We start from the raw sequence: 23556 nt of genomic DNA, 5'->3' as shown, positions 1-23556 counted from the left end.
TCTTGTACAATGGTCTGCAATAGATTTGTAAGAAATCGATATTTTCTCTTTCTAAAATTGAAATCGCTCTAATATTATACACGGCTTATAAAACCGCCCAGTGTCTGCCTTAGTATGTCTTTGCAACATTTTGAGTCACTCTGGCTGGTGCAGCATCACTCTGCCAGTGGTGTACCATGGGAATTGAAGCAGGAAACATTATAATTAGTTAACTGCCACTTTATAAAATATATATAAATGTTTATATGTCTGTATGTTATGTTTATATGATCGTAAACTGTTTATGTAACAACATACTACGCTAATTTAAAGTGAATAAGGTACAAGATAGATAAAAATGTAGAAAAATTATATCAGTATCGTAATTTATGAAGAATTATTATATCCCACAAGCCCACTTGCCATTTTTCATACTGAGGCACTAATTCATTCTTGTTAATTGGATGCTGTCAAACAGACATCATAATTTACGAAGGAGAAGGTAATGAAGCTAACCCAACAAACCTAGACCATTACAATACTCTAAAACGTTGCAGTGGCCAACTCGAAGTGAATTTCAAGGATAAAATTATGGATTCGTTCTTTTTTATTCAGGAGCTTTGCACAGTGGAATGCAATGAAACTTACTTATTACATTTGGTCATTGAAAAAAAAAAAATGCTTCAAACTATAAAATCGACAAGAAGAACGTTGAAAGATCAAAGCTTTCGAAAAAATAGCAGTAACAAGCGAACCCTACGTAAGACGGAATCTAAATAGAACATCTCTGTATTTAAGTATTAAGTGTGAATTTTTTGCAAAAATGCAAGCAAGTAGATAATTTCATTTTATGGAACTGAAAACAGCCGTTTTTAATTTGCAGTTATATGAGAGTGTATCAACGAATTATGTGTGAATGCATGCAAATGATTAAGCACACATTGTTACTGAACCTTTTTATATCTAACCAACCTATTACCCTCATTAATCTTGTATCAATCTGTTATCACATTGTAACTACATACATTTCCGCTCATTTTTTTTTTTTATGTTTACTATATTTTCGTTTTCTTTTTTTAAGTGAGCCTTTTAGTCTTTATTCTTTACTACTCTAGGCACAAGGCCGGAAATTTTGGGGGAGGAGGTAAGTTGATTAGATCGACCCCAGTGCGTAACTGGTACTTATTTAATCGACCCCGAAAGGATGTAAGGCAAAGTTGACCTCGGCGGAATTTGAACTCATAACGTAAAGGCAGACGAAATACCGTTAAGCATTTCGCCCGGCGTGCTAACGTTTCTGCCAGCTCACCGCCTTCCCTTTAGCCTTTATTGTGTATCGAACAATTGTTGCATACGTTTCTTATTACAAACACTCATAATAACTCTTCGTTTAATTTTATTTTACATTTTCACTTCGTTGCATGCCCTTTTCTTTAAAAAGAACATAGGCGCTAGAGTGGCTGTAAGCACATAAATGTGAAACAAGGTGAAAAAAAGAGTACTCAAATACCAGACGTAGAGTAATATGCTTTATTTAAAAGCAGCAGAAATATAACAAAAGCTGTTACTCAGAGTTTCACGTGCCCTTTCGTCGGACAGTTTTTTTTTAACAAAACTGTCCAACGAACGAGAACGTGAAACTCTGAGTAACAGCTTTTGTTATATTTCTGCTGCTTTTAAATAAAGTATATGTAGAAAGATATATAGATAGATAGAGAGAGACAGAGACAGACAGACAGACAGACAGACAGACAGAGAAAGAGAGGGAGGCTGAGAGAAAAGGAGAAACAAATACATCGCCAAATAGACAGACAGACAGACAGACAAACAGACAGACAGGCGGACAGAAAAAAATGAGCTGACCCGAACATTACCGCTGTTTCCGTGTGTTCATGGCTATTGTTTACAATGAAGTCCTGTGAAAACCATTTTACATTTACTATCAGTTATATCCCTTATGTTTTACCTCAATATCGGAATTAAATGAAAGTCATTGGGTTTATAAATTAACGCTTCCTGTTTTAATGATAATAACATCTGTTCTAACAATGATACAGCATTGAACGAAAGATATGGCAGTAAAATCTAATATAACACATTCACAGCTGAATTAGGGTTAATACATTTAATGTTGTTAGAGTTAATTATTTTAAGTCAACATAATTATGCAGTGAATCATATTCCATGCCTTCTTGAGGATGAACTCGCGACTAATGAAATTAATAAGTTTGTATGATTATTTATCATCATCATCATCATCATCATCATCGTCGTCATCATCATCATCATCATCGTCATCATCATCGTCATCGTCATCGTCGTCATCGTCATCGTCATCATCATCATCAGCATCATCATCATCATCATCATTAATATTATTATTGTTACGGCGGCGAGCTGGCAGAATCGTTAGCACGCCGGGCGAAATACTTAGCAGTATTTCGACTACCTTTACGTTCTGAGTTCAAATTCCGCCGAGGTTGACTTTGCCTTTCATACTTTTCCTCCTTTCGGGGTCGATAAAATAAGTACCAGTCGGGCACTGGAGTCGAGGCAATCGTCTAGTCCAATGACTGAAACAAGTAGAAGATATAAGATAACAGATCTTAAGTGTAGGAGTGGCTGAGTGGTAAGTAGCTTGTTTACCAACCACATGGTTCCGGGGTTCATTTCTAGATTCTCTTTCGATTGTTTGCTCTTTTCCTCTGATATAGGTAGCTGAGAAATTCAGTATAACAAGACACATCCGTGTACAAATCCCATATTGGCTGAGTCTAGCTTTCAACTCTTCGGCTTTGATTAAAAATATATATATACAGATCGATTAAATCAATTATTCCACTGCATGTTGTAAAACTGGCATTGCGCCTAGCGTAAAGAAAGTATTATCGTTAAGCTGGCGCAGACAATATGGAATCAAATGAAAAACATGCTGTCCCTTGTCTTCACACTTTTTTGCCTTATTCTTCTTAATGGGTCTGCGTTTAAAGTTATATATACTAGCAAATCTTCCCACCTACGTTGGAGGCACAGAATGAGGGAGTGAAGTCGTAACAGCAGTATGTATTGAGAAATCTGTAAATGGACTTGATAGATTACTGGGTGATGTCTTAGAGAAATCACATTATTGTTGGTGATACAGCATTCTATTGCAGCTATATGACGTGTTTGTGACTAAGTGACATGTGATGACGATTCACTCCCGAACTGAAATAGGCTCCCAGCCTCTGTATCATGAATATGCTTCGATCTGGGGGTGGGGTAGAAATTTGGGCTCTACTATATTGTACAAAACTGTTACATTTGGTGGCCGATCAATAGTCGATTGGATGGGTCCTTGTATTACACTGGTCTTACTTTATCCTTTCCCTAAGGATGACGAGTGCAGTGCACCTTCGCAGGAAATTAATTCTGGACATGACGTTAGATTTCTTAATTATTTCATGTCACTTCAAATAAGCTACATTAATATAAAAAAAAAAGAAATAACGTAAAATTGACACCAATATGACCCCGACGTGATCCGAACACGCAGCATTCTGATCTGGAGTCAGACGCGCTACCGCTACGAATAAAAGCGGCCGAAATCAGGTACCTCCAAAGGATCTCTAGAATTACGTTACTCGACCGGGTGCATAGCTTGGGGATCAGGTACATAGCAAGGTGTGCTTGTGTATGTGTGCGTGTTTGTATTTAAGCATTTCTTTTCGTCTTCTCTGCTTTCTTTCCAATTTCTATTTAACTGTATTTCATAATGTTGAAAACTTATAAACTATACAACGCTAAAAAAAAAAAAGAAAAAAAAAAGAAAGGATTTTAAATCAAAAGTTACTCTTGACCCTGGCGTGATTCGAACACGCAGCCTTCTGATCTGGAGTCAGACGCGCTACCGTTGCGCCACAAGGCCACGTAAACCAGGAATCTGAAACAAGTCTTTTGTCTTTGCTTTTAGATAATGTTAATACAAATTAATATATTTTTTTGACATATTTTCTGTCTCGATCATCAGTCGCTTGTTTTGTCCGTGTTCTGAAGAATCCCGATGTTCAACGAACTTAACAATCTTGACATTTCGAAATTTATTAAGATCAACAACATTGTTTATGATATGACTTTTTCATTTTTCATCATTGTATAAATTCCAGTCGAGCTGGGCTCTAAACATATATTTATACTTGTAAATTTAATAACAAAAGCAAATATAGAAATGACTCTTTGACAGTGACATAATTTGAAAAGCAGCGTCCTGATCAGGCGTTAGACTCTGTACTATTGCGCTAGAGGCCCAAACGCCTGGACGGATTCACATTATAAACTTTTAAATGAAGTCTTCTAGCTAGCTAATGCCAATTTTAACTCTTACCATTTCGTCATAGATATTGCATCATCCTTTCGTGATCATACAAAAGACAGGAATGTCAAACGGTAACGAGTGAATTGAATGTCGAACTGCTACAAACAACACTCAAATCTCCTTCTAGTGATACCCTACCGTCCTAAATGAGGAATGAAGATATTGTAAAACGTAATTTTATGCAATCCTCAAAGACAGGATGATCACGGCTGGATTTTCTTTGGTCAGTATTGATAGTAGATTAAGCAATAACAAGATAGTAGATTAGTAAAGTCGTTAGGGGCTTTGGATAGAATATCTCACAATATTAATCACGGACACTTCACTTGTTTTCATAACCGCGTTGTTGGTTAGAGATATTTGGGCTCAACTACATTCTACGAAACTGTTGCATATGGGTGCAGATCGATAGCCTAATATCAGATTCGTCTGATTTCACTAATTACCTGACGATGAAGTGTTTATTTCACCTTGGTGAGAAGTCAAAATTTGAAAATAAAGATTAAATTCCTTAACGTCCTTCAATTGTTACATGTCACTTGAAATAAACAACATTACTCGAAAAATAAAAATAAATAAACTTAATGTGACCCCGACGTGATTCGAACACGCAACCGTCTGATCTGGAGTCAGACGCGCTACCGTTGCGCCACAGGGCCATAAAGCCAGTGCCAGCGGAGTATAGTCTTTTGCCTTCGCTGTTAGATTATGTAATTACAAGATATTGGTTTCACATATTGTCTGTTGTCTCGATCAGCAATCACTTGTCTTGTGAAGTAGATATTTCACGGCATTCTGTGATTACAAATTCGGTTCTGAAACCACATTTCCTCGATACATTTAATGGTAAGAAAAGGCCCTTATGTACCTGAAAATGATTTCAAGAAGTAACCTTCTGAAACGGACGTCATTTGCGTCACTGCTCTGCCACAGCGTACAAGTACGACTATTCACACGAACATTTAAATAAACGCTTCCTATTAGCCAAATGAAATTGTAAATCTCCCCGTTTCATCATAGATATTCCATCACCCTTTGGTGATCATATAAAACGCAGGAGGATTGACCAGGAATGAAATAACAATTAAATTGTAGTTCGACAGTAGCCACATATCCCTCAAATAACATTTCGCTCTCTTAAATGAGAAATGAGAATTTCATATTTCGTTTTTATATTTGGTTTGCTAGATTTTTGATGTGAAATCGTGTATTGAAACAGATTTTGCAGTATTTCCGGCTGGTCATTGTACTAATAATAAATGCACACACTAGTTCTAATTCACATCTATATCTTTCGTCAAGATCTTCATTCATCCAATCGGTCACGAATGGCAATGGAAAAAATTAATGGTTGATTAACTAAATGACTGGCAATCGATTAGTAATTACTGAAATAGTTAACTAATGAAATTGACGAATTATAAAGAACGGAAATAGAGTAATTGCGTGTGTAGGTTCTTTGCATAATGAACGCCCATCAACGATATACAAAAGGAAAAGAAAATATCATGTACTTTAACGCCACACAATATTTATCCACGGGATGGTCACAGATGGAATTTGTTAGTGAAAATTCATAGGCAATTAAACACGATTGCGGATTAGTATAGTCGTTAGAGTTTGGATAGGATATTTTATAGTATTAGTCACAAATTTCTGTGTCATGATTTGAAATGCATTCGAGATCAGCTTTGTCTTTCAGCTTAGCGCGGTCGATTAATAAAGTAGAATATTTTATCAGTGATGGTCCAAGTAGGAGACGCGAAGTTTAGATGAAAAAGACATGCAATATGTAATGATGGCCACTCATTTTTGGAAAACACTATTTCATATGTGCTCATTTGATCTGTCTCCTCACACACACACACACACAGAGTGTGTGTGTGTCTCTCTGTTTCTTTTGTCTCATACACGCAGCAGGAATGGCTGTGTGGTAGGTAGCTTACTTACCAACCACATGGTTCCGGGTTTAGTCCCACTGCGTGACACTTTGGGCAAGTGTCCCCTACTATAGCCTCGGGCCGACCAAAGCCTTGTGAGTGGATTTGGTAGACGGAAACTGAAAGAAGCTCGTTGTATATATATATATATATATATATATATATGTGTGTGTGAGTGTGTGTGTGTGTGTGTGTGTGTGTGTGTGTGTGTGTGTGTGTGTGTGTGTGTCCCCACCATTGCTTGACAACCGATATTGGTGTGTTCACGTCCCCGTAACTTAGCGGTTCGGCAAAAAGAGACCGATAGAATAAGTACCAGGCTTACAAAGAATAAGTCCTGGGGTCGAGCTGTTCGACTAAAAGGCGGTGCTCTAGCATGACCGCTGTCACATGACTGAAACAAATAAAAGAATATATATATATATATATATATCATTATTATGATTGACCGTTGACTGAACACTTTTCAATTTTTTTTCTCCGTGTTTTTCTCCTTGTCTCCGTATTCTTTCTGTTGAAGAGCGTAGCTCGAAACGTCAAAGACTTTCCGTATTCCCGAGCGTCAAACTAATATATACTTTTGTTAGTTACACCACCTGTCCTCGTCTGTTGTTATTATTTGTATATTCTCCCATATATATATATATATATATATATATATATATATATCACAAGAGAGAGAGAGAAATAGAGGGAATATCGTATACATAAGATTTATGCATTGCACTGTGTTTGTAGTAATACAGTGAGTTATAGATTCATGATATTGATGTAAGGGTAATATGCTTCAAACGGGTGTCGCTTCACCTGTCTTTGGAACTTCGTGGTTGCGTAGAGATTTGGGATAGTGCACGAACCCGTTAGATACGGGAGCAGATGAAAGAATTGATTAGGCCTATTTTCCCAATTTAGTAAGGATGAAGAATACATTGCACCTCGAGAGGAAGTGATACTCTGAACATAAAATTTGAATTTCTTAAACTTTTGTTTCATATCACTTCAAATTAGCTATATTACTGTAAAAAAAAAAAAAAAGCAATGAAAATGGAAAATATGAACTATTTGACGCCGACGTGATTCGAACATGCAGTCTTCTGATCTAGAAACAGACGCGCTACCGTTGCGCCACAGCGCCGTATGAATGCGATGTAACGAACAATACTCTTTTGGCTTACTTTTAGATAATGAAATCACAAGTTAATGTATTGGTTTCGTATATATTCTGTCTTTTTTTGAAGTAAATACCAAACGTCAGGACGGATTCACGTTCTAAACTTTTAAATCAAGCTTTATTGCTAGCTAATGCTAATTTAAAGTCCTGCCATTTCGTCTTGGGTTTTGCTTCACCCTTTGGTGATCAAATGAAAGACAGGAGTGTCAAACAGTAATGACGGAATCGTAAATCGACTTGCTACAAACAACAGTCAAACCTACCTCCAGTGATACGCTGCCGTCCTAAATGAGAGTAAAAAAGCCTTGTAATATGTACTTTTATGCAATCATGAAAGAGAGGATAACCACAAGTGGATTTTCTTCGGTCAGGATTGATAGGAAAATAAGCAATAACGAGATAACAGATAAGCAAAGTCGTTAGAGGCTTTGGATAGGATGTTTTAGAATCGCATGGCCCTGTGGTGCAACGGTAACGCTTCTGACTGCAGTTAAGAAGGCTGCGTGTCGGGGTCACATTAATTTTATTTCTTTTTACTTTTCGAGTAATGTAGTTAATTTCAAGTGATATGAAACAATTGAAGATCGTTAAGAAATCCAATCTTTATGTTCAAAGAATCACTTCTCAGCAAGGTGAACTGTGCATTTCATATAGCAAGGGCATTGGTAAAATAAGACAAACCTGATACAGGATCTATCCTATCGGCTATCGATCTGTATCCCTATTTAACAGTTTCGTAGAATGTAGTAGAGCCCAAAAATCTCCAACCAACAGCAAGATTAAGAAAACAGGTAAAGTGACACCTGGCTGGAGCTATCGCTCTAACATCAATATTTATTTCTTTATTGCCCTCAAGAGACTAACATAGAAAGGACAAACAAGGACAGACAAAGGGATTAAATCGATGACATCGGCCCCAGTGCGGAACTGGTACTTATTTAATCGACCCCGAAAGGATGAAAGGCAAAGTCGGCCTCGGCGGAATTTGAACTCAGAACGTAACGGTAGACGAAATACCGCTATGCATTTCGCCCGGTATGCTAACGATTCTGCCATCTTGCCGCCCTTCTAACATCAATATTATCTCGGACCACCACTTCTCTGCCTTGAACGGTCACAACCCCGGTACTACAGGCACATAAGTAAAATTTTGCAGAAAATAATCGCAAGACGGCCTCTTGAAACCGTGAGAACTGGAGGGCGACGTAGGGCAAGAACGAGACGGCTGGATAATATCCATGGCCTGTTGTTCACGTTTCTAAATCCGATGGAGACGTCTAGTTATGGTTGCTTCTGATCGGACCCTATGGGGAAGGTAGCTGAGGACTGTAACCCCAGCACCCTACTAGGGATTGGTGGAGCGTTTCTTTCTGTGTTCATTGCTTTATTTCCAACTTACATTGAAATAAATTTCTTATTAGCCTGTAACTCTATTTCATTATATTGAAGCGTTATAAAAATATCATAATAAAAAAGTGAGACACTGCAAAAAAAAAAAAAATCCTCAGCTGGTGTGACCCCGACGTGATTCGAACACGCAACCTTCTGATCTGGAGTCAGACGCGCTACCGTTGCGCCACAGGGCCACATGGAAATAATCTTCTAAATCTTAGTTATTTGATTTATGTAACTATTAATTAATGTAATTATAAGTTCATATATTTGAGATAGTTCTCGACTTGATCAACTGTCATTTGTTTTGTAAAGTAAATGTCTGACGGTATTTTGTCGGCTTGACAACTGGTGTTGGTTTGTTTACGTCTCCCTCATTTTGCTGTTCGGTAAAAGCATACCTATAAAATTAGTAATGGATTTAAAATAAAGCACCGGGTCTATTCTTTCGACCAAACCATTTCTTTTCGTCTTCTCTGCTTTCTTTCCAACTTCTATATAACTGTTTTTCATAACATTGAAGAGTAACAAACTATGTATCGTTAAAAAGAAAATGTTTTTAACTGAAAAAATATAAAAAAGTACTCTAATGACCCCGACGTGATTCGAACACGCAGCCTTCTGATCTGGAGTCAGACGCGCTACCGTTGCGCCACAGGGCCGTACGTAGCGGTTCTTCAAACAATAGTCTTTTCCTCTTGCTATATTTATATAATTAGTTCACATATTTTCTGTTTCGATTCAGCAGTCACTTGATTTCTAATTGTATTTACTACGTGGTTCTGACAAATATCAGAAATTATGATTTCGAAATTTATCTAAGATCAATTATTTTGTTTATGACGACATTCTAATCTTTAAATCTACACATAAATTCCACATCGGTTGGGTGTACAAATTGGCAAGACTCGCTAACTGCGATTCGGTTTTTGTGTCTATCGTCATACATGGTCATGCATGTTGGGTAATGGTCGAAAGAGTACGAATACAAGCGGATGAAATGGGGGTACTTCCAAAGGATCTCTAGAATAAGGTTACTCGCGGGTGCACAGCTCTGAGATCAGAGAGTCTCAACGGATCGTGGACCGCTACATCTCTGTCTTGAAAGGTCACAGCTCCGGTACTACGGACATATGATTAGAATGTCAGAGAAAAGAATCGCAAGACGGACTCTTCAAGCCGTGACATGTGGCGAGAGACGTAGCGGTAGTGCAAGAATGAGATGGCTGGAAAATATCCATAGCCTCAGTTATTCACATTTCGAAATCCGATGGAACTGTCTAATGACGGTTGCTTCTAACCAGACCTTGTGGAGGAAGTAGCTGAGGATTGTACGTACCTCCAAGACCTTCCCAGGAATTCATCATGAAGCGTTTTATTCTGTCTTCACTGCCTTATTTCCAACTTGCATGGTAATAGATTTCTTATTGGTCTTCAGTTCTGTTCCATTACATTGAGGTGTTATAAATAATATAATGAAAGCAGTGAGACTTAGATGTTGTTCCAAACCATAGTCTTTCGGTTTATGAAATTATTTGTCGAGATATTTCTCGTTTCGATCGACTGTCATTTGTTTTGTAAATGTGACGTTGTAGCGTTCACTTGACAACTGGTGTTGGTTTGTTTAGATCTCCTTTACTTTGCGGTTCGGTATAAGTAACCGATGAAATGAGTAATGGACTTCAAATAAAGTACCGAGTCGATTCAATCGACGAAACTATTAAAGGCGATGCTCCAGCCTACCCGCATTCCAGTGACAGAAACAAGGTGTGCTTGTGTATGTGTGCGTATTTGGATTTAAGCATTTCTTTTTGTCTTCTTCCCTTTCTTTTCAGTTTCTATTCATCTGTATTTCATAACGTTGAAGATTTATAAACTACTAGCAGTATAACCCGGCGTTGCTCGGGATTAAGCTAGGATTATTAAATGATTAAGTCCTTTATTTCAAACCAAAATAAGTAACATCGACCTCAGATTTGAGCAAAATCCGTTGAAATTAGTTTGGCTGAAAATGGTTTGCTGGCAATTTGATTGGGAAATCCCATAAGGAATCAGTTTATTGGTTATTTTCACTTATTGACTCTTTTTTTAAATGTTGCATTAGAGATCTGCATAGGAGAAGGTTGATCTGAAGGTTTGCATTGGGGATCTGGATTGGAGTAACTTAGGAAAGCTTACCAACAACCTTAACCAAAAAATAAGGAGCCTGTCCCTTCTAGGTTAACTCTAACCCTAACCCTAAACCCTAACCCTAACTCTGACCCTAAAACCGTAACCCTAACCCTAATCCTAATCCTAACCGTAACACCCTAGTGGAAATCGTGCGGGTGTTAATCTGAAAAATTACCAAACCCTTTTTGTGGTCCGAAAAACGGGTTGGGGGGTGACTGACAAATTGTTACATACGTTTTTGTTTCATAGTTGTGAAATATAAACAAAACTCTTTCGCTCCCAAAGTAGTATATGTGCGTAAGTGTGAGAGTGAGAGGGGCGGGGGGAGAAAGATGAACGATTTAAAATAAATAAATGATTTAAAATAAATATATTTGAATTGTTGTGTGAGAAAGTATATATAATCTTATTATAGAATATAGTGTCTTTCAAAAACATCTTATATTTGAAACTATATCTCATGTTTAAGAAAAAAAATGCATTTTACTCTGTCTTCCTTAGCTACATTTTCTTTCGTAATACGCTTTGTCTCCCTCTTCCACTTGTTCGTTCCTTTTTTTGTTGTTGTTGTTAGACGCTGTCTTGGTGAGAGAATTTTTTTTTTCCTTCGCCGCTTTGTCTCCCAAACACACTATTTCTTTCTTTCTCTCTCTCTTTCTTTCTTTCTCTCTCTCTTTCTTTCTTTCTCCCTCTCTTTCTTTTTTCTCTCTCTCTTGCTCTCTCTCTCCTTCCCGCGCGTACGCACAGATTTGACTTCGCCATGTCAACAAACTTCAAAATTGGTAAAAGTTTATCGATTTGTACAGCTATACGCGGGTGCCTCTGTGAGAAAAAGTTGACAAAAACATAGATAGGGTCATGAACAATGTCCTCCTAAAATTGGAGCGACATGCGTGCTAATTTGTGGACGTGCATAACCCACATTCACGTACACACACACACAAACATCTGTTTTATAGATATTGATACAAGGCTTAAAAAAAAAAAGCTTCTCCTGACCCCGACGTGATTCGAACACGCAGCCTTCTGATCTGGAGTCAGACGCGCTACCGTTGCGCCACAGGGCCGTACGATGCGATTCCTGAAACAATAGTATTTTCTTCTTGCTATATTTGTATATTTATTTGATATATTTTCTTTTTCGATCCAGCATTTTCTTCGTTGTTCTGAAGAATAACTGAAATTATGTTTTCGAAACTTATTAGGATCAATTATTTTATTTATGATATGACATTTTAAAATTTTGAAATGCTGATTTTTTTTTTCTCTTTGCAAATTCGGAATCTCCGCAGTCGAGAAAGTGGATTTCTTTAGAAAAAAAAAAAAAAAAAGATACCGAAAGTGGGATCGGCTGGATTTTCAAATATGCTTATTGATAAATACAAAAAAAAAAAAAAAAGAAAAATATAAGAAGACGCTTATAATGCCGACTTGACACGAACACGTAAACTTCTTAACGGAAGTCAGTCAGACACCTTGCCATTATTGTTAAGTGTTTAAGGCGGCGAGCTGCCAGAAACGTTTGCACCGCGGGGTGAAATGCTTAGCGGTATTTCGTCTGTCTTTATGTTCTGAGTTCAAATTCCGCCGAGGTCGACTTTGCCTTTCATCCTTTCGGGGTCGATAAATTAAGTACCAGTTACGCACTGGGGTCGATGTAATCGACTTAATCCCTTTGTCTGTGCTTGCTTGTTCCCTCTATGTTTAGCCCCTTGTAGGCAATAAAGAAATAAGAAACGTTAGCACCGCCGGGCGAAATGCTTAGCGGTATTTTGTGTCTTTACATTCTGTGTTCAAATTCAGCCTAGGTCAACTTTGCCTTTCATTCTTTCGGGGTCTATAACTTAAGTACCAGTTGTATACTGAGTCGATCTAATCGACTGGTCCCCTCCCCCAAAATTTCGGACCTTGTGCCTAGAAAAGAAAAGATTATTCCTAAGTGTTCGACGGAGACCGCGAGACCCGTAATAAACTATATTAAATTCACACTTGTTGTTAACTAAAACTAATTTTATATTTCACCATTTAATCGTAGATGTTGCATCATATTTTGGTGATCATAGAAGAAGGATACAATGTTTCACAATATTCATTCTAGATTTCTGTGTACTGATTTCAAATCCAGCCGCGATCGACTTTGCCATTCAACCGTTCGGGATCGATTTTTTTTAGTAAGAAATCGGCTGTGGAGGTCATTTCTAGAGAGGAATAGGCCCCAACAAAATCTCGCGGCTGTATTCACGTGTGATGGAAGGCAAGAGAATAAGCTGAATGCTAGAATTGCAAGTACTGGCACACTAATGTGCCGTCTTCAGTGTTTGTTCCTTAAAAGAGAAAAGATTGGTAAAAAAAAAAGCCAAACTCGTTATCTCTGATTCGGTCTTCGTGCCTATCGTCATACATGGTCATGAATGTTGGGTAATGACCTAAAGATTACGAAAACAATCGGCCGAAAGAGTACGAATAAAAGCGGCCGAAATCAGGTACCTCCAAAGGATCTCTAGAATTACGTTACTCGACCGGGTGCATAGCTTGGGGATCAGGTACATAGCAAGGTGTGCTTGTGTATGTGTGCGTGTTTGTATTTAAGCATTTCTTTTCGTCTTCTCTGCTTTCTTTCCAATTTCTATTTAACTGTATTTCATAATGTTGAAAACTTATAAACTATACAACGCTAAAAAAAAAAAAGGTAAAAAAAAGAAAGGATTTTAAATCAAAAGATACTCTTGACCCTGGCGTGATTCGAACACGCAGCCTTCTGATCTGGAGTCAGACGCGCTACCGTTGCGCCACAAGGCCACGTAAACCAGGAATCTGAAACAAGTCTTTTGTCTTTGCTTTTAGATAATGTTAATACAAATTAATATATTTTTTTGACATATTTTCTGTCTCGATCATCAGTCGCTTGTTTTGTCCGTGTTCTGAAGAATCCCGATGTTCAACGAACTTAACAATCTTGACATTTCGAAATTTATTAAGATCAACAACATTGTTTATGATATGACTTTTTCATTTTTAATCATTGTATAAATTCCAGTCGAGCTGGGCTCTAAACATATATTTATACTTGTAAATTTAATAACAAAAGCAAATATAGAAATGACTCTTTGACAGTGACATAATTTGAAAAGCAGCGTCCTGATCAGGCGTTAGACTCTGTACTATTGCGCCAGAGGCCCAAACGCCTGGACGGATTCACATTATAAACTTTTAAATGAAGTCTTCTAGCTAGCTAATGCCAATTTTAACTCTTACCATTTCGTCATAGATATTGCATCATCCTTTCGTGATCATACAAAAGACAGGAATGTCAAACGGTAACGAGTGAATTGAACGTCGAACTGCTACAAACAACACTCAAATCTCCTTCTAGCGATACCCTACCGTCCTAAATGAGGAATGAAGATATTGTAAAACGTAATTTTATGCAATCCTCAAAGACAGGATGATCACGGCTGGATTTTCTTTGGTCAGTATTGATAGTAGATTAAGCAATAACAAGATAGTAGATTAGTAAAGTCGTTAGGGGCTTTGGATAGAATATCTCACAATATTAATCACGGACACTTCACTTGTTTTCATAACCGCGTTGTTGGTTAGAGATATTTGGGCTCAACTACATTCTACGAAACTGTTGCATATGGGTGCAGATCGATAGCCTAATATCAGATTCGTCTGATTTCACTAATTACCTGACGATGAAGTGTTTATTTCACCTTGGTGAGAAGTCAAAATTTGAAAATAAAGATTAAATTCCTTAACGTCCTTCAATTGTTACATTGTCACTTGAAATAAACAACATTACTCGAAAAATAAAAATAAATAAAATTAATGTGACCCCGACGTGATTCGAACACGCAACCGTCTGATCTGGAGTCAGACGCGCTACCGTTGCGCCACATGGCCATATAGCCAGTGCCAGCGGAGTATAGTCTTTTGCCTTCGCTGTTAGATTATGTAATTACAAGATATTGGTTTCACATATTGTCTGTTGTCTCGATCAGCAATCACTTGTCTTGTGAAGTAGATATTTCACGGCATTCTGTGATTACAAATTCGGTTCTGAAACCACATTTCCTCGATACATTTAATGGTAAGAAAAGGCCCTTATGTACCTGAAAATGATTTCAAGAAGTAACCTTCTGAAACGGACGTCATTTGCGTCACTGCTCTGCCACAGCGTACAAGTACGACTATTCACACGAACATTTAAATAAACGCTTCCTATTAGCCAAATGAAATTGTAAATCTCCCCGTTTCATCATAGATATTCCATCACCCTTTGGTGATCATATAAAACGCAGGAGGATTGACCAGGAATGAAATAACAATTAAATTGTAGTTCGACAGTAGCCACATATCCCTCAAATAACATTTCGCTCTCTTAAATGAGAAATGAGAATTTCATATTTCGTTTTTATATTTGGTTTGCTAGATTTTTGATGTGAAATCGTGTATTGAAACAGATTTTGCAGTATTTCCGGCTGGTCATTGTACTAATAATAAATGCACACACTAGTTCTAATTCACATCTATATCTTTCGTCAAGATCTTCATTCATCCAATCGGTCACGAATGGCAATGGAAAAAATTAATGGTTGATTAACTAAATGACTGGCAATCGATTAGTAATTACTGAAATAGTTAACTAATGAAATTGACGAATTATAAAGAACGGAAATAGAGTAATTGCGTGTGTAGGTTCTTTGCATAATGAACGCCCATCAACGATATACAAAAGGAAAAGAAAATATCATGTACTTTAACGCCACACAATATTTATCCACGGGATGGTCACAGATGGAATCTGTTAGTGAAAATTCATAGGCAATTAAACACGATTGCGGATTAGTATAGTCGTTAGAGTTTGGATAGGATATTTTATAGTATTAGTCACAAATTTCTGTGTCATGATTTGAAATGCATTCGAGATCAGCTTTGTCTTTCAGCTTAGCGCGGTCGATTAATAAAGTAGAATATTTTATCAGTGATGGTCCAAGTAGGAGACGCGAAGTTTAGATGAAAAAGACATGCAATATGTAATGATGGCCACTCATTTTTGGAAAACACTATTTCATATGTGCTCATTTGATCTGTCTCCTCACACACACACACACACAGAGTGTGTGTGTGTCTCTCTGTTTCTTTTGTCTCATACACGCAGCAGGAATGGCTGTGTGGTAGGTAGCTTACTTACCAACCACATGGTTCCGGGTTTAGTCCCACTGCGTGACACTTTGGGCAAGTGTCCCCTACTATAGCCTCGGGCCGACCAAAGCCTTGTGAGTGGATTTGGTAGACGGAAACTGAAAGAAGCTCGTTGTATATATATATATATATATATATATATATATATATATATGTGTGTGTGAGTGTGTGTGTGTGTGTGTGTGTGTGTGTGTGTGTGTGTGTGTGTGTGTGTGTGTGTCCCCACCATTGCTTGACAACCGATATTGGTGTGTTCACGTCCCCGTAACTTAGCGGTTCGGCAAAAAGAGACCGATAGAATAAGTACCAGGCTTACAAAGAATAAGTCCTGGGGTCGAGCTGTTCGACTAAAAGGCGGTGCTCTAGCATGACCGCTGTCACATGACTGAAACAAATAAAAGAATATATATATATATATATATATCATTATTATGATTGACCGTTGACTGAACACTTTTCAATTTTTTTTCTCCGTGTTTTTCTCCTTGTCTCCGTATTCTTTCTGTTGAAGAGCGTAGCTCGAAACGTCAAAGACTTTCCGTATTCCCGAGCGTCAAACTAATATATACTTTTGTTAGTTACACCACCTGTCCTCGTCTGTTGTTATTATTTGTATATTCTCCCATATATATATATATATATATATATATATATATATATATATCACGAGAGAGAGAGAGAAATAGAGGGAATATCGTATACATAAGATTTATGCATTGCACTGTGTTTGTAGTAATACAGTGAGTTATAGATTCATGATATTGATGTAAGGGTAATATGCTTCAAACGGGTGTCGCTTCACCTGTCTTTGGAACTTCGTGGTTGCGTAGAGATTTGGGATAGTGCACGAACCCGTTAGATACGGGAGCAGATGAAAGAATTGATTAGGCCTATTTTCCCAATTTAGTAAGGATGAAGAATACATTGCACCTCGAGAGGAAGTGATACTCTGAACATAAAATTTGAATTTCTTAAACTTTTGTTTCATATCACTTCAAATTAGCTATATTACTGTAAAAAAAAAAAAAAGCAATGAAAATGGAAAATATGAACTATTTGACGCCGACGTGATTCGAACATGCAGTCTTCTGATCTAGAAACAGACGCGCTACCGTTGCGCCACAGCGCCGTATGAATGCGATGTAACGAACAATACTCTTTTGGCTTACTTTTAGATAATGAAATCACAAGCTAATGTATTGGTTTCGTATATATTCTGTCTTTTTTTGAAGTAAATACCAAACGTCAGGACGGATTCACGTTCTAAACTTTTAAATCAAGCTTTATTGCTAGCTAATGCTAATTTAAAGTCCTGCCATTTCGTCTTGGGTTTTGCTTCACCCTTTGGTGATCAAATGAAAGACAGGAGTGTCAAACAGTAATGACGGAATCGTAAATCGACTTGCTACAAACAACAGTCAAACCTACCTCCAGTGATACGCTGCCGTCCTAAATGAGAGTAAAAAAGCCTTGTAATATGTACTTTTATGCAATCATGAAAGAGAGGATAACCACAAGTGGATTTTCTTCGGTCAGGATTGATAGGAAAATAAGCAATAACGAGATAACAGATAAGCAAAGTCGTTAGAGGCTTTGGATAGGATGTTTTAGAATCGCATGGCCCTGTGGTGCAACGGTAACGCTTCTGACTGCAGTTAAGAAGGCTGCGTGTCGGGGTCACATTAATTTTATTTCTTTTTACTTTTCGAGTAATGTAGTTAATTTCAAGTGATATGAAACAATTGAAGATCGTTAAGAAATCCAATCTTTATGTTCAAAGAATCACTTCTCAGCAAGGTGAACTGTGCATTTCATATAGCAAGGGCATTGGTAAAATAAGACAAACCTGATACAGGATCTATCCTATCGGCTATCGATCTGTATCCCTATTTAACAGTTTCGTAGAATGTAGTAGAGCCCAAAAATCTCCAACCAACAGCAAGATTAAGAAAACAGGTAAAGTGACACCTGGCTGGAGCTATCGCTCTAACATCAATATTTATTTCTTTATTGCCCTCAAGAGACTAACATAGAAAGGACAAACAAGGACAGACAAAGGGATTAAATCGATGACATCGGCCCCAGTGCGGAACTGGTACTTATTTAATCGACCCCGAAAGGATGAAAGGCAAAGTCGGCCTCGGCGGAATTTGAACTCAGAACGTAACGGTAGACGAAATACCGCTATGCATTTCGCCCGGTATGCTAACGATTCTGCCATCTTGCCGCCCTTCTAACATCAATATTATCTCGGACCACCACTTCTCTGCCTTGAACGGTCACAACCCCGGTACTACAGGCACATAAGTAAAATTTTGCAGAAAATAATCGCAAGACGGCCTCTTGAAACCGTGAGAACTGGAGGGCGACGTAGGGCAAGAACGAGACGGCTGGATAATATCCATGGCCTGTTGTTCACGTTTCTAAATCCGATGGAGACGTCTAGTTATGGTTGCTTCTGATCGGACCCTATGGGGAAGGTAGCTGAGGACTGTAACCCCAGCACCCTACTAGGGATTGGTGGAGCGTTTCTTTCTGTGTTCATTGCTTTATTTCCAACTTACATTGAAATAAATTTCTTATTAGCCTGTAACTCTATTTCATTATATTGAAGCGTTATAAAAATATCATAATAAAAAAGTGAGACACTGCAAAAAAAAAAAAAATCCTCAGCTGGTGTGACCCCGACGTGATTCGAACACGCAACCTTCTGATCTGGAGTCAGACGCGCTACCGTTGCGCCACAGGGCCACATGGAAATAATCTTCTAAATCTTAGTTATTTGATTTATGTAACTATTAATTAATGTAATTATAAGTTCATATATTTGAGATAGTTCTCGACTTGATCAACTGTCATTTGTTTTGTAAAGTAAATGTCTGACGGTATTTTGTCGGCTTGACAACTGGTGTTGGTTTGTTTACGTCTCCCTCATTTTGCTGTTCGGTAAAAGCATACCTATAAAATTAGTAATGGATTTAAAATAAAGCACCGGGTCTATTCTTTCGACCAAACCATTTCTTTTCGTCTTCTCTGCTTTCTTTCCAACTTCTATATAACTGTTTTTCATAACATTGAAGAGTAACAAACTATGTATCGTTAAAAAGAAAATGTTTTTAACTGAAAAAATAAAAAAAAGTACTCTAATGACCCCGACGTGATTCGAACACGCAGCCTTCTGATCTGGAGTCAGACGCGCTACCGTTGCGCCACAGGGCCGTACGTAGCGGTTCTTCAAACAATAGTCTTTTCCTCTTGCTATATTTATATAATTAGTTCACATGTTTTCTGTTTCGATTCAGCAGTCACTTGATTTCTAATTGTATTTACTACGTGGTTCTGACAAATATCAGAAATTATGATTTCGAAATTTATCTAAGATCAATTATTTTGTTTATGACGACATTCTAATCTTTTAATCTACACATAAATTCCACATCGGTTGGGTGTTCAAATTGGCAAGACTCGCTAACTGCGATTCGGTTTTTGTGTCTATCGCCATACATGGTCATGCATGTTGGGTAATGGTCGAAAGAGTACGAATACAAGCGGATGAAATGGGGGTACTTCCAAAGGATCTCTAGAATAAGGTTACTCGCGGGTGCACAGCTCTGAGATCAGAGAGTCTCAACGGATCGTGGACCGCTACATCTCTGTCTTGAAAGGTCACAGCTCCGGTACTACGGACATATGATTAGAATGTCAGAGAAAAGAATCGCAAGACGGACTCTTCAAGCCGTGACATGTGGCGAGAGACGTAGCGGTAGTGCAAGAATGAGATGGCTGGAAAATATCCATAGCCTCAGTTATTCACATTTCGAAATCCGATGGAACTGTCTAATGACGGTTGCTTCTAACCAGACCTTGTGGAGGAAGTAGCTGAGGATTGTACGTACCTCCAAGACCTTCCCAGGAATTCATCATGAAGCGTTTTATTCTGTCTTCACTGCCTTATTTCCAACTTGCATGGTAATAGATTTCTTATTGGTCTTCAGTTCTGTTCCATTACATTGAGGTGTTATAAATAATATAATGAAAGCAGTGAGACTTAGATGTTGTTCCAAACCATAGTCTTTCGGTTTATGAAATTATTTGTCGAGATATTTCTCGTTTCGATCGACTGTCATTTGTTTTGTAAATGTGACGTTGTAGCGTTCACTTGACAACTGGTGTTGGTTTGTTTAGATCTCCTTTACTTTGCGGTTCGGTATAAGTAACCGATGAAATGAGTAATGGACTTCAAATAAAGTACCGAGTCGATTCAATCGACGAAACTATTAAAGGCGATGCTCCAGCCTACCCGCATTCCAGTGACAGAAACAAGGTGTGCTTGTGTATGTGTGCGTATTTGGATTTAAGCATTTCTTTTTGTCTTCTTCCCTTTCTTTTCAGTTTCTATTCATCTGTATTTCATAACGTTGAAGATTTATAAACTACTAGCAGTATAACCCGGCGTTGCTCGGGATTAAGCTAGGATTATTAAATGATTAAGTCCTTTATTTCAAACCAAAATAAGTAACATCGACCTCAGATTTGAGCAAAATCCGTTGAAATTAGTTTGGCTGAAAATGGTTTGCTGGCAATTTGATTGGGAAATCCCATAAGGAATCAGTTTATTGGTTATTTTCACTTATTGACTCTTTTTTTAAATGTTGCATTAGAGATCTGCATAGGAGAAGGTTGATCTGAAGGTTTGCATTGGGGATCTGGATTGGAGTAACTTAGGAAAGCTTACCAACAACCTTAACCAAAAAATAAGGAGCCTGTCCCTTCTAGGTTAACTCTAACCCTAACCCTAAACCCTAACCCTAACTCTGACCCTAAAACCGTAACCCTAACCCTAATCCTAATCCTAACCGTAACACCCTAGTGGAAATCGTGCGGGTGTTAATCTGAAAAATTACCAAACCCTTTTTGTGGTCCGAAAAACGGGTTGCGGGGTGACTGACAAATTGTTACATACGTTTTTGTTTCATAGTTGTGAAATATAAACAAAACTCTTTCGCTCCCAAAGTAGTATATGTGCGTAAGTGTGAGAGTGAGAGGGGCGGGGGGAGAAAGATGAACGATTTAAAATAAATAAATGATTTAAAATAAATATATTTGAATTGTTGTGTGAGAAAGTATATATAATCTTATTATAGAATATAGTGTCTTTCAAAAACATCTTATATTTGAAACTATATCTCATGTTTAAGAAAAAAAATGCATTTTACTCTGTCTTCCTTAGCTACATTTTCTTTCGTAATACGCTTTGTCTCCCTCTTCCACTTGTTCGTTCCTTTTTTTGTTGTTGTTGTTAGACGCTGTCTTGGTGAGAGAATTTTTTTTTTCCTTCGCCGCTTTGTCTCCCAAACACACTATTTCTTTCTTTCTCTCTCTCTTTCTTTCTTTCTCTCTCTCTTTCTTTCTTTCTCCCTCTCTTTCTTTTTTCTCTCTCTCTTGCTCTCTCTCTCCTTCCCGCGCGTACGCACAGATTTGACTTCGCCATGTCAACAAACTTCAAAATTGGTAAAAGTTTATCGATTTGTACAGCTATACGCGGGTGCCTCTGTGAGAAAAAGTTGACAAAAACATAGATAGGGTCATGAACAATGTCCTCCTAAAATTGGAGCGACATGCGTGCTAATTTGTGGACGTGCATAACCCACATTCACGTACACACACACACAAACATCTGTTTTATAGATATTGATACAAGGCTTAAAAAAAAAAAGCTTCTCCTGACCCCGACGTGATTCGAACACGCAGCCTTCTGATCTGGAGTCAGACGCGCTACCGTTGCGCCACAGGGCCGTACGATGCGATTCCTGAAACAATAGTATTTTCTTCTTGCTATATTTGTATATTTATTTGATATATTTTCTTTTTCGATCCAGCATTTTCTTCGTTGTTCTGAAGAATAACTGAAATTATGTTTTCGAAACTTATTAGGATCAATTATTTTATTTATGATATGACATTTTAAAATTTTGAAATGCTGATTTTTTTTTTCTCTTTGCAAATTCGGAATCTCCGCAGTCGAGAAAGTGGATTTCTTTAGAAAAAAAAAAAAAAAAAGATACCGAAAGTGGGATCGGCTGGATTTTCAAATATGCTTATTGATAAATACAAAAAAAAAAAAAAAAGAAAAATATAAGAAGACGCTTATAATGCCGACTTGACACGAACACGTAAACTTCTTAACGGAAGTCAGTCAGACACCTTGCCATTATTGTTAAGTGTTTAAGGCGGCGAGCTGCCAGAAACGTTTGCACCGCGGGGTGAAATGCTTAGCGGTATTTCGTCTGTCTTTATGTTCTGAGTTCAAATTCCGCCGAGGTCGACTTTGCCTTTCATCCTTTCGGGGTCGATAAATTAAGTACCAGTTACGCACTGGGGTCGATGTAATCGACTTAATCCCTTTGTCTGTGCTTGCTTGTTCCCTCTATGTTTAGCCCCTTGTAGGCAATAAAGAAATAAGAAACGTTAGCACCGCCGGGCGAAATGCTTAGCGGTATTTTGTGTCTTTACATTCTGTGTTCAAATTCAGCCTAGGTCAACTTTGCCTTTCATTCTTTCGGGGTCTATAACTTAAGTACCAGTTGTATACTGAGTCGATCTAATCGACTGGTCCCCTCCCCCAAAATTTCGGACCTTGTGCCTAGAAAAGAAAAGATTATTCCTAAGTGTTCGACGGAGACCGCGAGACCCGTAATAAACTATATTAAATTCACACTTGTTGTTAACTAAAACTAATTTTATATTTCACCATTTAATCGTAGATGTTGCATCATATTTTGGTGATCATAGAAGAAGGATACAATGTTTCACAATATTCATTCTAGATTTCTGTGTACTGATTTCAAATCCAGCCGCGATCGACTTTGCCATTCAACCGTTCGGGATCGATTTTTTTTAGTAAGAAATCGGCTGTGGAGGTCATTTCTAGAGAGGAATAGGCCCCAACAAAATCTCGCGGCTGTATTCACGTGTGATGGAAGGCAAGAGAATAAGCTGAATGCTAGAATTGCAAGTACTGGCACACTAATGTGCCGTCTTCAGTGTTTGTTCCTTAAAAGAGAAAAGATTGGTAAAAAAAAAAGCCAAACTCGTTATCTCTGATTCGGTCTTCGTGCCTATCGTCATACATGGTCATGAATGTTGGGTAATGACCTAAAGATTACGAAAACAATCGGCCGAAAGAGTACGAATAAAAGCGGCCGAAATCAGGTACCTCCAAAGGATCTCTAGAATTACGTTACTCGACCGGGTGCATAGCTTGGGGATCAGGTACATAGCAAGGTGTGCTTGTGTATGTGTGCGTGTTTGTATTTAAGCATTTCTTTTCGTCTTCTCTG

At 37.9% G+C, this 23556-nt stretch overlaps 10 non-coding genes across 10 annotated transcripts; all 10 read right to left on the bottom strand.

Moving 5' to 3' along the window:
* Nucleotides 1-3814: 3814 nt before the first annotated feature.
* On the bottom strand, nucleotides 3815-3886 carry Trnaw-cca (transfer RNA tryptophan (anticodon CCA)). Its single transcript has one exon. It is a non-coding gene; the product is annotated as a tRNA-Trp (tRNA).
* Nucleotides 3887-4920: 1034 nt separating this feature from the next.
* Nucleotides 4921-4992, bottom strand: Trnaw-cca (transfer RNA tryptophan (anticodon CCA)). Its single transcript has one exon. It is a non-coding gene; the product is annotated as a tRNA-Trp (tRNA).
* A 3966-nt stretch (nucleotides 4993-8958) lies between these two features.
* Trnaw-cca (transfer RNA tryptophan (anticodon CCA)) lies at nucleotides 8959-9030 on the bottom strand. The gene has a single exon. It is a non-coding gene; the product is annotated as a tRNA-Trp (tRNA).
* Nucleotides 9031-9426: 396 nt separating this feature from the next.
* Trnaw-cca (transfer RNA tryptophan (anticodon CCA)) lies at nucleotides 9427-9498 on the bottom strand. Its single transcript has one exon. It is a non-coding gene; the product is annotated as a tRNA-Trp (tRNA).
* Nucleotides 9499-12003: 2505 nt separating this feature from the next.
* On the bottom strand, nucleotides 12004-12075 carry Trnaw-cca (transfer RNA tryptophan (anticodon CCA)). The gene has a single exon. It is a non-coding gene; the product is annotated as a tRNA-Trp (tRNA).
* A 1660-nt stretch (nucleotides 12076-13735) lies between these two features.
* Trnaw-cca (transfer RNA tryptophan (anticodon CCA)) lies at nucleotides 13736-13807 on the bottom strand. The gene has a single exon. It is a non-coding gene; the product is annotated as a tRNA-Trp (tRNA).
* Nucleotides 13808-14842: 1035 nt separating this feature from the next.
* On the bottom strand, nucleotides 14843-14914 carry Trnaw-cca (transfer RNA tryptophan (anticodon CCA)). The gene has a single exon. It is a non-coding gene; the product is annotated as a tRNA-Trp (tRNA).
* Nucleotides 14915-18895: 3981 nt separating this feature from the next.
* Trnaw-cca (transfer RNA tryptophan (anticodon CCA)) lies at nucleotides 18896-18967 on the bottom strand. Its single transcript has one exon. It is a non-coding gene; the product is annotated as a tRNA-Trp (tRNA).
* A 396-nt stretch (nucleotides 18968-19363) lies between these two features.
* Trnaw-cca (transfer RNA tryptophan (anticodon CCA)) lies at nucleotides 19364-19435 on the bottom strand. Its single transcript has one exon. It is a non-coding gene; the product is annotated as a tRNA-Trp (tRNA).
* Nucleotides 19436-21940: 2505 nt separating this feature from the next.
* On the bottom strand, nucleotides 21941-22012 carry Trnaw-cca (transfer RNA tryptophan (anticodon CCA)). The gene has a single exon. It is a non-coding gene; the product is annotated as a tRNA-Trp (tRNA).
* Between the last annotated feature and the right edge of the window lie 1544 nt (nucleotides 22013-23556).

Source organism: Octopus bimaculoides, chromosome 6, assembly GCF_046866305.1.
Source record: "Octopus bimaculoides isolate indiv1 chromosome 6, ASM4686630v1, whole genome shotgun sequence".
In the NCBI taxonomy this organism is placed as follows: domain Eukaryota; kingdom Metazoa; phylum Mollusca; class Cephalopoda; order Octopoda; family Octopodidae; genus Octopus; species Octopus bimaculoides.
Note: the sequence above shows the minus strand (reverse complement) of the source record. Positions and strands in the feature narration are given on the sequence as shown.